This window comes from Opisthorchis viverrini, assembly GCF_000715545.1.
Source record: "Opisthorchis viverrini unplaced genomic scaffold opera_v5_63, whole genome shotgun sequence".
In the NCBI taxonomy this organism is placed as follows: domain Eukaryota; kingdom Metazoa; phylum Platyhelminthes; class Trematoda; order Opisthorchiida; family Opisthorchiidae; genus Opisthorchis; species Opisthorchis viverrini.
Window position 1 is genome coordinate 659,107 of NW_008751719.1, and position 12,000 is coordinate 671,106.

Consider the following 12,000-nt stretch of genomic DNA (forward strand, 5'->3'; position numbering starts at 1 on the left):
CTCAGATAAAAACGGACCATCCAAGAAAATGAACTTATTCGGACTTACAGGAGAAGATAAAGTGAGAGTTTGTTCAAACCGTAGAAAAGTTGTGATGTTAAATAAACCACTGTTGCGCGTTTCTGCGTTGCGCTTCTTCTGGTCCCAACCTCAGTATAAGCTTCAAAGTAACAGGGATTTCTGGACGCCTCCCAACGTAACCCCTAAGATAAAGCAGTTCGTGTTTACCCTAAACCATCAGGTGAGTAACGGTGAAGAAAAATGTCACTTTGAACAGAAAAATAATTCCATCAGCTTTGGGCATATGCAGTAGTCACATAGAGTGAACTTACTGCCCTAGAAATTGGGTTCGTCTTTTGATTTAGAAAGTATTCTGATAGATAAGCATGATATCGGCCAGGTTTTCATCCCATCTATACCACTCGGAATCATTTTAACTTGAAGGTTTTTCGTAATTTTTTCGCAAGCTAAATTAAAGGGTTACCCCCATTTAAAATGATCCCACCAGCAGTGTCTTTCTGCAATGCTTTCCGATTGATGTTTTGTCCGTATACTGGATGGTTCATACTTCCGGTAGATTTTCAAACAAGAATCTGTCTAAACTCGCATTCTGAGTTTGAGGTATAGGTGCTAAAATTATGAAAAAAGAAAATATTTAAACGGAAAAACTATTTAGTGGAAGAGTTTTGAATAGTGGAAAATGTCTGAAATAAAAATTTGGTTTTCACGACAGACTCAACCGAATCTCTCGTTTATGTGTGCAGCACTTTCAGTTGTAGAATAACATAAACGAGAGATTCAGTTGAGTCTCTCGTGAAAACCAAATTGATTTGCAAATGAGTGTATTTCTCGGAAACAGTGCAATTTGGGTTCAAGCAGAACATAAGGTTGACGGAAATTTGGGGACTGCGCCTACCTGATGAGCCCCAAGAAGGGTGAAACCGGTCGTGGGCTGTCGATGGATTTTCAGCAACCTTATCAGTAGTTTCCTGTATGAAAATAATGAGCATCATTGTGTTGCGAGGAAGGTAGGAAAAGTGCTTACTAAGTACAACCATCGGTTGAGAGGACATGATAGAGCCCTATTAGGGTTCGGGAACAATTGTTTAGCAGTTCTTTCTTTGTAAACCTATAACGGTTTTGAACATTCCATCCTACAGACAGCCGATAACAAACCACAAAATCTCAAAAGTGTTACCTTCGAGAATAATAAGGAACTCCGTACCATTTAAGCCTTCAGTGAGCTTCAAGTGTAGATATCCACCAGGATGCATTAAATTCATACACTTTAGAGTTTAATCAATGAAGGTACGTCTTTCGAGCATTCTACGCCTAATTTAGCCTGCCACACTATGTTCAGAATCTCGGCTGCTCCAAAATGTGGTCAGCCATCTAGCAATCTCCGGTTCGTGGAATCACGAACACCTCGCGTTTGCTAGAGACTCGATAAATTAAACGCTTAGACTGAGTTCTAATTATATCTTGTAGATTTCAACATATTGTACTCCATTTTAATGAAATTGCAATGCTCATTATCTATGCAGTATTTACTTTCTACTGGAACGCTCACTAAGCTTTTTTTTGGGGGGGGATGCCAAAAATCGGGTAAACTCTTGGCAAGGATGCCAGCGCTAACATAATCATTTGCTAGATGCATCTAAACATCTTGGCTGAACACATGCCCCCTTTCGCTCCTCAACAGTGTATGTAGGGGACCAGAAATTTTAACGTCCGTGCAAACAATCGATCTTGACTTTGTGACAATGTACTGCCTACCAACGCTTCCTGCTGTGCTCTAATACGGCAAGCGCGATATGGAAAGGATGGTAGCCACCCTACATGAGCATGTACCAAACAAGATGCACATGCAAACCGGTCCGCCAAATATTTAAAAACACAAAAAATTCTGGGGGCTTGAAGAATCGAACCACCAATTTTGTAACTAATTACCGCAGTCAAATATCCCGAACAGCTGTTGTTCCGCAAAATGTCACTGATAAGGTGTGCGACCATACTTTATCACATGCCATTGTGTTGGAAATTCCTGGTCAAAATGATGAATTCCTCCTCTTCACTGCCATGCAGTTTATTGATCGTTATTCTGCTTACTTTGATGAAAGCATCCTGTGTTTCATGTTTAATTTTCTACTGCACCTCCCAAACAAAGTTCTCTAATCGTTGTCATGTAATTTTCTCTGAGAAAAACACCAAAACCACCTACTTGTAGGTGGTTTGGTACGCAGGAATCGCTAATCCATTGAACCTATCCAAAACTGATAAGATTTGTACAGCATTTGCTTGGCACTGTGTTATCATCGTAACCTTGGTTACACTTAGGACCCATTATGTCCCGGATACTGGTAAGACCAAACATGAGTGAGCAAGTATCCAGCAGATGCAGGATTTCAAAACGTGGTTCATTCCTTATCCAGCCCACCTTTGCCGACTCCACTTGTCGTAGCAAAAGTGAGAATGCGCGTGTCATATTTTCCACCGTTTTCATTGCTGTTTGAGAATGGACAATTCAGTAACAGTTATAGTTGCATATGTTTTCGTTTTAGCTATCCTTTTGATCGTGGTGACAACAGATCATAATGCGGATAAAACGAGCTATATTAATTGCACACTCAAGCTCTGAAAGAAAAGTTGGGGAGAACTGACAAGCTCATAGCCTTCCAAAAAAGATGAAGTTTGCTAGACAGAAAAATATTTGTCTTATCCTAGCGTTCCATTTTGTTACTCCTGCACCTTTCCGGGGAAACCTCGCTTGAAACCGATGTTTTTTTTTTCGATAAATTAGCCTGGATGTAAACAATATTAACCGAGTTGCACGGATCATACACCTCTGCCTTGTTAGGATTTCGGGAACCACAAAATACAATTTTCATCTGCACGGCATATGACTATGGCGAGCTGTCTCTTAGCAGATATTTTCAAGATGTCCAACCAAAATTTGCATTTTCCGAAACGACTAAAAACTGTGGTGCTGAATTCATTGCACTAACAGAAACCGAAATATCACAGAAAGCGATCTATTTCGAGCATTTTACTTACACGAGAGTATCATTTGGAACCTGTGGATATCAGCCCGGGTGATAGGCCACTTTGAAATGTCTTTAGACCTTTTTGAATATGCTTCTCTATAGATGTTCTCACAGGCACATCGACTCGATCTTTGACGCTGACATAATGAGGGAAATTTACAAACTCACGAACCTCGGAAATGAAATTGAGTTTGGGTTACGGTTCGTAAACCTTCTCGGGTCAGGGATAAAATATGGCTGGTTCTTCTAAACCATTATGTGCGCGCATATTTAAAATCCTATAGCTGAGTTTCTGCGCAAAGGTAAAAGTCTTGTACAAAAGTGAACGGTAGAAAAACCATTCGAATCTCCCTGGGTACGATTTTTAAGAAGCAGAGCGTCTGGACATAAATATGCACCAGGTTACTGAAGGTTGAAAAGTCATAAAATCTTGCACAGGCAAGTTTTAACGAAATATTTGCCACTATTTATACTGGGTTTTTCCTCATTTTTCAAGAATTCCCCGAAGTTGACTGATAAGGTGACCTAATTTTTTTCAAAGCTAATGGCTTTCAACAAAATCTTCAGATCTTTGACCAACTACTTTGACTTGCACACTGAATTGGTTCTAATTGAATCGACTCAACTGAATCCAGTTAAAGCTATCGGCAAATTATTGTGAGTCGTTTCATCCTAAGACATGTTTTCCCACTTGTCGTTAGCTAGGCTTTTCTCTCAATCCTAATCACTATTTGCACTAAAGTTTATTCGAATTCATCCAATGTTACACATTTCAACGAGCACGATGTTAAAATTAAAACTCTGTCGGTGTTCCCTAAAAAATGACCCCATAAATGCATTCTGCCTCTGCATTTGTCTTCCGAGTACGATAAGGTGATTGTGTGCTTACATCTTCAATAGCGTCATTTGCAACGCAAACGTTATTTCATCTCTCCAGGAATACCGTACTTTAAAAAATTAGGCTAAAATGACAAAGTTGGGACAAACGTTCTGTTGAAATAACCTCTTTCTCGGTATTTAAAATCTAAAAATTAACACACTTAAAATCTGAAGTTTTCACTTTTCGTCTGATGAAGGGAAAATTGTTTTTGGTGTTTTTTATTGCAACGTGGGGCATAGTCCAACAGTAACTGGGTGGTAATATTATTTCTCCAGTTCTAATTCTGAGACCTTTCATTGGTTTCGTTGACTAGATTAGAAATTTTCAAACAAGCCCACCTCAAAGTTCTTGTAAGCCTGTGCTAAATGCAATTGGGTGGTCGTAATCAAAATTTATTTTTGGGGTTGAAGTGAATCACAAACGGAGACATTTTAACGATAACCTGGTTCCTCGTTAATTCAACGGGAACTGTAATGAACCTGTACGGCCAGTTCGAGATCGGCCTATGTTGATGGATAGTTTCATTAAAATCTCGTTCATTTTGGTGAATCCCCGAATTAACAAACAAATAGTCAATTGGGCTGAGCACTTTGTTCAACAGTTCAGCGACTTTCAGTCTTACCAATATCCTATCCATAAGGTCAGTCAGCAAACACAGCGTTGCCTCACAGGTCAGAGATTTGGTACACTTCCACAAGTGGTCGGAATTTCGAGGTCCATGAGATTGGATAGCTTTGAGAGCCAAATCATGGGGTGTTTTTTAATTCTAATCATCTCGTACCTAACGTTTAACTGTACGCTTTTTCAAAAGTTTAGCCTTGGTTGGCGTTTCTTCCCGAATACAACTGCCTTATGAGCATACATGTGTTGTACATGTATTCTCAATATAAATTATATTGCTGAAGCGCAGATAGGAATTTAATAGACGTTAAAATGAGAATCCCAAGCAGATCCAGTTAGGTGAAAACACACACCTGGAAACAGTCGCTTTGCAAACAGGGCGGACGCCATACAGACCGAACTACGGAAGATGTCATTTCTACTTCAAGGCAATATATGTGATCTCCACGACCATTTCTCTAAATGTGTCCTGAATGAACCGAAAGTCAGTATCTATCGTTGCCGTTGATTTGAACCTCGGCCAGACGAGGATGTCATCCAACTACTCAAGGAATATGGCGTAATGGATAAGGCACATAATAGTACATGATGGCAAGGACCCTCGGCAGCTCGATCAACAGACTTGGGTAATGGGGCGTGGGCTGTCCGAGTCCTTCGCCTGGCATGTCAGTAAATTCACGCAGCACGTAACTGCACACCTTGTCTCACTATCTTAATATTGCCCTTTATTCTGCTGTTCTTAAGTTGAAACAACTTTTTCTTCTATTTTGGCCATCTGGTACCAAAAATGAACTTGTCCACTGCGGTCTTAGTTTTCAGGAATAGCGGTTGACCACCAGGCTTCGTTATCAGTCGCTTTGAAGCTGGTAAAGTTTGAGGGGTGTAGCATTCAACGTTTTGAGTAAATTTTCATGGACCAAAAACGTTCGTAATCGAGGTACATAGTTTAACATTTTTGCGGAAGCCTCGCAAATACGACATTGTCCTAAACGGACGAGTATCTAAGACAACAACCTATGGGAGGTTTTTTATTTAAGGAGGAGACAAACTGAGGCGCCGTAGACGGAGGAAATACTAAAAAAAAACAAATTCATGAGTAGCCCTTTGAGTAAATTTTCATGGACCAAAAACGTTCGTAATCGAGGTACATAGTTTAACATTTTTGCGGAAGCCTCGCAAATACGACATTGTCCTAAACGGACGAGTATCTAAGACAACAACCTATGGGAGGTTTTTTATTTAAGGAGGAGACAAACTGAGGCGCCGTAGACGGAGGAAATACTAAAAAAAAACAAATTCACTGAGTAGCCCTAGCTGAATTTCAAATATGAAGTGACCTTCACTGGGAGGTTCAGAAATTCTTCGTCAGTACAAGCAGGTAATTCATTAGACATTGTTTACTAATGCAGTACTAACCAAAAGGTTGTATAATATTTTTTGTTAAATTTGTTTTTATTGGGCACGAATACCGGTTATATTCGCCTGAGCGGTCCACATCGAGGGCCCAAAGCGTTTTTTCGCTGTATTTCATATACAACGGCATCAATTTTAGCTGAATTATAAACTCCATCCTGCAGGAAACAAGGCCGGTTTTCTCACAAATAGGTGATTTAAGTTTGTAGAGAGTCTGAGTGGCTAAAAGGCTTTGGTTTCAACACTGGTCTAACGTTGGGCTGCTCTGCATGTTTGGATTACCACGGCTGGCTTACTGATATGTGGACTACTGATGTCAACAATCAGACATTACATGCAACAATGCAGGCCATCCAGTGCTAGCGGCAACTCTTTAAACCACACATCTTCAATCCGAAAACTCCGGAGACGTTTCTGATTCCCGAAGATACCTATTTAAACGCACCACCAAATGGTCCAAATATTCTTCTAACTCCTTCCTCCTGATGGCTCGGCTGGCTGAGCCATCAAAGTTAATTTTTTTGAATTTACGTTGGTTTCTTTCGCGTTAAGTGATTAGCTTCAACGACAGAGAGAAATTTTTATTAAAAATTACCAAAGTTCATTGCATCAGTATTATATTTCAGTAGGATTGGCTTAATGAATTCGATAAAATTACGTTTTGACCCAAAGACCAATCCACAAGTCGTCTCTGGGCTGAAAGACTGTATAAAGGTCAGATTCTGTCAGAAGAACGAGCATTTATAACGACAACAGAGTTCCAGTTGTTGTAACTACGATGCTATCGACTAATGATTACATGCCCGCAAAAATGCCGGAGGGTTACTGAAGCAAGCAGTTTCCATAGCTTATTTTCTGGGAACTACTCCACTAGCTCTGTAAATACAAGGATGTTGGCTTACCATGAGTAGTAATTTAAGGCCCTCGTACCTTGACGTCAGCAGTATAATTTTTCCGTAGATACTTTCCTGTAACATAGAGACCGATCGCCGTACGTCAGATCGCTAGTTTTTGCTAGTCCTGGCGGGATCGATACGATAGTTTAGTAACAATAGCAGTTCACTGAGGCGGAAAAAATGAAACTCTGTAGCCCTTTTATCGGTTTGTTCCGGTAATCAAATATGTCATCTGCGTAAACCGACGATGACAGTTGGATTTATGGAAGTGCGTTGGTGCGCTTAGTGATAAAACCGACATTCTCTACATCAACAAAAATTTGTCTGCCATCCCACTAATTATTCTGTTCCCCGCTGTAGTGAAACAACTGGAATACAACAGCTAGGGTTACCGTGCGCTCTAAGGTTAGTGAATTTGATCTCAGGTAATGTAGCTCCAACGTTTGGAAAGGCTTTTTTTCTTTTCAGACTGAGATCTCATCTTTGATGCAGCTGAAAACCTGGAAAGCACTATGTGGTTGTCGTTTAATATCTATGTAGAATCGTCGAAATTGCACACCGATCTAATCAAGGGGGTAAACAATACTGAACAACCCAACGCAAAATGCTTGTCTAAGTGCAGGTAAAGCACAATGCCAATCAAACACCTGTAGTTCAAATGTGTAGTATTTCGCTACGAACGCAGATGCAGATAGTTCAATCCAAACATTCGGGCGGTTGCTAAGCCGCATAATTCTGTTGATGTTCAGCACAGCTTGAGGGCTTTGTTTCGGGAGGAAATTCCAAAAGAAATTTCAAAAACGTCTGTCTAGTGCTGAAAATTTTCAACAATTTGTCTGACAACTGTAACAAGCATATTTCTGTTCAACGAAACGAATATAACACATGCAAAGTTTTCCATTTTTCCTTTAGAAATTATCATTCGTATGAGGAATTTGCCGTAATCTTGCAAGAATTATCCGGGAATCTCGATAATTCAGGCAAAGCTGGTCAAATGGATGGGGATCTTTTATTCGTTCGTATATTCTGTAGACAACCTTGACGCGCGGTACTGAACGCCGCATTACAGTGTGGTCCTGAGATGGCTGATATGTAAGTTCAGCCAAGGAGAAACCTTGAAATGCACCACACATCCATACGAGTATTTTATAAAAGGATTGCTGTATATGGACGAGATAATACGTTTTGTGTGTCAGAACAATGAAACTCCGGTTTTATCCGGGTTTTCCACAGCCCAAAACACCTGCTCACGGTCGGGGTGGATGTTTTTGGAAATAATTTCGGACCTTCCTTGTGCCATTTGAAGTAATATCAAATGGTCTTTTTGTTAGACCATCCACGGGAAAAGTTCATTCCATAGCCTTTTAGAGGTGTAAGAGGTTTTTCTAATCTGAAGTGCAATCGTGGGTGCCCGAAACGGTAACCGAATCGAAAGAGCGTTGGTTGAATACCTTAGTGAGCTGGCAAAACTTTATTCCCAGTTGCTCGAGAATGACAACTGAAACACACCAGCTCGTCTATGTGGATGCAGTTCGATCTGCTTATTCTTGGAAATTGGGCACCATTCAAAACATGAACCAATTGAAAATTCGGACATTGGTGTTCAGTTCTTCCAATTTTAGGATACTGGGTCACTGCACCGCACCGCGGATTAGACCTTTAGGTTAAGTTATTGTTGGCCATAGAACTCATACCTCACTCATATATCAACTGGTGACTTATATTCTCCCTTTTCGTGAGCATCCAACTTTCGGATCTTCAGTAATATACACGACATCGTTAGTACACAATTATAACATCAACTCGATGGCCGAAAAAACGTCTGCAAGGTAACTGCCAAGCTCCGCAAACACATCGACGTCCAGCTGACCGACCATTTTCGTTTTTCTGCATGACCGTTAAGACTGTTGGGGCATTAGCGTCACCCAAGTCTGGACAGCCCATCAGACAATCAGACTGATATAACCGCTAAACGTGAATTTTCAGTGTCCGAAGAAAGATCAATAGCCCTAGTGCAACACTAGCCGGAGAAATGGGACGGTGTCTGGCTGCGGGTAACAGGCGTTTTCTCGCCAAAGGAGTTTTCTCTCAAGCGTTTCTTCATCCGGCGAAACTCTAAAACCAAAAGCGGAGGAAATTTTCCAACTTCTTATTCCCATCCCAGTAAGTAGGCCTATCGGTTCGCATTAGAGTGTGGTCAAAAGTTAAACGAAGAAGAATTTCAAACCGCAACAACTATGCGCAACAACTATGACGGAATTACCCATCATCACATGTCAGAAATAACATGTCAAACCTGGCAGCTCACACTGTGTGCTATATTATCTCATTTTATGAGTATTTAAAAGTGGGTAATTAATAACTCGCAAGAAGTTGGAGGTCGCTAATCAACAAAATGAATAACATAATTCTTGAATTAGACTCCTCGGAAATTTAAGAAATTATCCCTGTGAATGTAATGTGAATATCGTGCCAACTGGAACATGAGGCGACCTGTATGCAGCACTTTCAGTTGTAGAATATAATAAACGAGCGATTGAGTCTCTCAGCAACCTTGTGAGTAGTTTGCTTTACGAATGTGGACTTGGTTTATTGAATTTCGTTCTGAACAGTATTGGAGTTTGTCTGAACATCTGAAACCGGATCATCGCGCAATCAGCTTGATGGTTAGGAAATTTTCTGCTCCTCCACATTTGACTGTCGTCAGTACAGGTAAGATAAAATGTCCTTTTGTGTGATCTGTAGTGGACTTAATCTCCTAGCTTTAGAGTACAGCTAACAACAGTAGTTTTCTAAAAGACCCATGAGCGATAAAAGTACTTCAGAAGTGTCTGATTTATAATGAGAAACATGCGGAAGACGGGAAAAGCTGCACGTCCTCACCTAATGCATTGAGTCTATTCTGTTTCCATAGTACTGCTTTCAAATACTATGCAGAAACTAAATCAGTCAGACAACCACTGCTCCAAGACGTTACGCACGCAATGAGTGTGACACAATCCGAGAGAACATTCATGAACTAGAACAAACACAAGCCCACTCAGCAGGCGCACCAGAAACGCTGACGATGTCCGAGCGCTTGGAATTCAATCTAGACGTTTGACTCATTATCGTCAAACAGACGGATGCCAGAGAGAAGGTCATTTCAGGTCAGGGGCAACTTGCAAAACGTTTTCGACGAGTTTAGAAAGGTACGTACACAATTTTCCTTCGTTAACGGGAGATACTACCCTTTTGGTGATGTTATATCCAAGTTCCAATTTTTGTCGTAGTCACAAGAATAGCCAGTTAGAGGTTGAAGTTTAAGTTGAGAGTTTACATTGTCAGCTCTTTGTGCTAGTACATTTTTCTGAACTGCGTAAAATCGACCTTCTTCAATTTACTTCACCAATACCTCGGCTACAAACCCAGGACTAAGCGACTTTTAACAAAGGAACATTTGGGGGCCCCGGCAGGTTTACAACAGAACGACCACGCTTCAATGTCCAAGCGGCTATTGCCTTGGTAAGATAAATGCCGTCCTCTCAGACGGATTCAAACTGAAGAAAGGGCAATTTAAGAAGGTCAAGAGATGGATGGTTGAAATGTAGTGTTTAAAATATTACGACGTCCTGAACAATGCCGAAGCATTGATAACAATACTTTCGAGCATAGCCGCCAAACCGGCACAACTATTTCGCAGCTTTATTGTCTCCCAAAAGTGCATAAACCTAGCCTGTTCCTCATAGACACCTTCGATATACCTCATTTTCATTACTTGGCTGAATGGCTTGTAAGTTTGTTATAACCACTTAGAAGAGAAAAGTAGACAATCTGAGAGACAGGTTAATTGACCAGATTTGAGTCAGTATTGAGTTATTGTGCATTGAGGTGCCAATCACTGAAACAATAGATCGTGTTTGCGACTTGAGTGAGCGCAACGGTGAAGAAACTAGCATTTCCATCTCAGATTTTAACGAACTATTGCTGCTCCTGTATGTTCAGCTCACTTTCAATAATAAAATTTATTGGCGGAACTACAGAGTAGCGGTGAGGTTTCATTTAGGTCCCATGTTGGCGAACTTTTCATCCAGACACTCGGGTTCCAAAAAGTAAACAGATCCATTTCACGGTTCACAATGTAGTGTCGCTAAGTGGATGAATTCTGTATGCTTTCCGACAAAATTATCACCAAAAAAGACATGCTAGGCAGTTTTCATTCAGTTCATACTAACATCAGGGTCACAATCGAGCCAGGGAAGAACAGACAATTAAGTTTGCTTTGTGGCAGCATTAAAAGGAAGAACAACGGGACCATAGAGAGCAAACCTGGAGAGACCAATATGTTCACTTTGACAACTTTGTTCCGTTAACACAGGAACGAAACCTAACTAGAAGTCCAACTGAAAGCGCAATGAAGATTTGCCATCTCGATTGCAAAACTGTGTTCTCATTAGCAATTTTCTGAATAAACTGGATGATGGTGGGAGTGTAGGACCGAAATTGACAAAATTTTTCAGGTTTTTTTGAATGCCTTAATTTTACTTGCCATTTCGATAGTAGAGCCCCGCTGAACGATCAGCTGGGATAGAACCCATTTTTCGGCGGAGAAAATGATAAAAACCACTGCATTTTTATTTCATCTGTTCTTCAACCAATATTTTCATTCTATCGCAACTGTTTTTTACTTCAGCAGTTACACATCAAAGTCTATTTAAACCAAATTCACAATGTGGAATGGGGTTCTAAGTTTTTCCGGATATATCTTTGCCTTTACTTTTTTGGTTACGTGATCAGAACAACCGATGAATTAAGCTCTAACTGTAATTGGCAGTAGGTTGAATGCGGCAACCGATGGATTAGGTCCGGTTCTCAGATCATGAACTGCATGAAATAATGGCTGACCTAAATTTCATTAGTTTGTCCAGAAGAAGTTGCCAATTGGAAAAGAGAGACAGTGCTACAGGTCGCCGGTAGTATTTGCCATTACTTTCTTTGACGACGGAACTTGTTTCCTACAAACTACTTTGAGCCTCTTGAACTTCCTCATTCATCTGCATTGGTGGACAAATAATATATAATTGAAAAACAGGCAGATCGAATCCACAGTATCACAATGTATAGCTAAGGCGCTACCACGAACATCAAAGTGTATCAAGCATCAACA